The 2,469-nt window shown below is 40.2% G+C and overlaps 1 long non-coding RNA gene across 1 annotated transcript; it reads left to right on the plus strand.

Moving 5' to 3' along the window:
• Window positions 1–429: 429 nt before the first annotated feature.
• Window positions 430–1,081, plus strand: LOC311017174. The gene is made up of 4 exons (XR_014597598.1): window positions 430–523; window positions 654–711; window positions 792–852; window positions 1,040–1,081. It is a non-coding gene; the product is annotated as an uncharacterized lncRNA (long non-coding RNA).
• Window positions 1,082–2,469: the final 1,388 nt, after the last annotated feature.

Raw genomic sequence — 2,469 nt, forward strand, 5'->3', positions numbered from 1 at the left:
GCATTTGAATCAAAAGTTGATTTTATTTGATTTACTTTTATTTACTTTGGCTTACTCTTTGTACAGACACATTGCTCACAGCCTATCTCCCGGCCCCTGGAGGAAGCTCGGTGTGAATGATGTTCAGGTGAGACATTACTTAATAGCATTTGCTAACATTTACTATTTTCTTGCCAATCTTTTATTAAAAAACCTTGTTCACACACCTCAGGGTCTAACAAAGCAAGGGTGCTCCAACAACTGTGGCGTGTTTGATTTGATGGTAAGACCTATTCAGTATGTTATATCATTGCTGTTATCTGCAAAATGTTTGCTTGCTACATTCAAAACACATTATTTGTATTGAAAAATTGTATCCTTGGGGAATATGCATGACATTACATTAACCAATAACCAATTTAGTATAAAAGGTATTATTTTTCGCAACATATTTGAATCTTCCTGCATTTCCTTCTTCAAAGGAAAACATGCTGCAAATTAGGAGATGGTGGTGTCTTGTTCTCCTGCAGAACTTTCCCATGCCGTAAGTGCACTCAATATCACACTTCAGAATCAGATCCTTTTAAATAACCAATTTAAACCAATTTACTCATTGTCAACAGACCAACATGAATGTTTTCATAGTGAATATATGTTGTCATTAAATCACCAAGGTCTGAGGAAGACAGATTGCAGGAAAGAAAAAGACGAAGAGAGCAAAAAGGAAAACAGGTGAGAGGTAATTTGATTAATTAGTCTTGTAGTCAAACTATTGCTTTCAGACTAAAGCATAATCCCTCCACTTATTTCAGGATCTGGAAGTGGTCCCTCCAAAAAAGTTCATCCTTTCAGAATCTGTCTCTGAAGCATCAGGTATTGTTCAAAGCAGTATTATTGTACACACATCCATCAAGGTTGTAGAGGTGGGATGTCATAGAGCTGGTTTTGCAGTCATTTCTCAATTTTCATTAAACCAGTATACTTGAAATAAGCCACTGATCTTTTTTACATCTTGCATTGTTGTTGTGCTTTTAAGAACTACAATCTGTTTCCTTTCTAGCGGAGGCTGAGAACTTGCCGGAACTGGGAACAGGGAACGGAGTATGTTACCTGCTGTGGGCTTTTCTTATTTCACCATTTTCTGCCTTCTCCAATCTTTATTTTAATAATTATTTTCTTTATTTTTCATAGGAGGATGCTCTGCTTAGGGACACCACTGAGGCAGCAAGGTGGTCGGTCAAAAGCATTCAAGGGAAAAATTTCCCTTCCCCAGGTCATCACCATGGACGAGGAAGATCGCTTGAGGGCAGTGGAGCTGCTACGCATGTCTGATGGCCTGGATGAAGAGGAGATAAATGATCTCAGGGAACCGTTCTTGTTCCTTTTTAGTTTGCAGGAAGATTATGATGACTTTTGTATGAACATGATGGACACAAGGCAGATGCAGGTTTTTTCTGCATTTGAAAGAAGTGACAGACAGGAATAAATAAATAAAGCTATTCAAGTGTCAATGGCACAAACATCACTCAGTCTTCGATCTCCTTAATGAAGCTGATATAATTGAGTGTACAATTTTTTTTTTACATGTGTCTATACTGTTTGTCACACTCACTTGGGGGAAATGCTATGGTATAATTCATTGTTTATTTATTTTTTAAATATTGGCAGCATGGATAAAATAATGGACTTAGAGTAAAAAAAGAAGCCCAATATTAAGTCCTGATTTCACTTCACTGTTCCAGTTCAGCTGGCCAGAGGAACACAGGTTTCGAGTTCAGTAGGAGCTGAACCTCAGTAAAAAGGTGTGTGTGAAGTTGTGAGGGCTCATGAAAATGTACACGTATTACCATTATTTTGTTATTATTATTTATTACTATTATTGTGTTGGCTGGTATTTACATTTAAGCTACAAAAATATTTTTTTTTTACCAAAGAACTACACCAGACCTGATCCTGATATAAATCATAATGAAAGGTCCCCCCATACAAAAGTGTTTTGAGCTAAACCCAGAGGTGTGGCATATCGGGACAGAGCAGATCAAACAATGGTACCTAATACATTTGACTTAATTATTAGCTCTCTCTCTCTGTATTTTAATGAAATCCAGCTAACACGTGAATTGAAATTGTATCGTTATTCTACATCAATGCGTGGGTTTTATGCCACTCTGGCCGTAGGTGCTGCATTGATGTTTGAGAATGTGCTGCCCAAACTCCGCCACCAGATGGCGCCTGCGCGGTGGGCGGAGTCAAATGTTTAACTCCGCCCACGTTGAGCCACGCCCCGATCTGCGTACTGCAGCCAGGGGCTTCTCGTCAGTTTGGCAGTTTGGTGGATCGCCTGCGCCAAGATGGGTGTGGCGGCGCAGCAGGGGGAGGCGTCACAGATTCAGCTTGGCGTAGCGGAAGTTTCGTGGCAAAAAGCCTCGCCGAGACTGCGCTGAAAGCTCGCCAGCTCCAACCTGGTCTACTTTCGGCGCAAGGCGCAAG

The sequence above is a fragment of the Eutrigla gurnardus genome (genome assembly GCF_963514095.1).
Source record: "Eutrigla gurnardus genome assembly, chromosome: 8".
Classification (NCBI taxonomy): domain Eukaryota; kingdom Metazoa; phylum Chordata; class Actinopteri; order Perciformes; family Triglidae; genus Eutrigla; species Eutrigla gurnardus.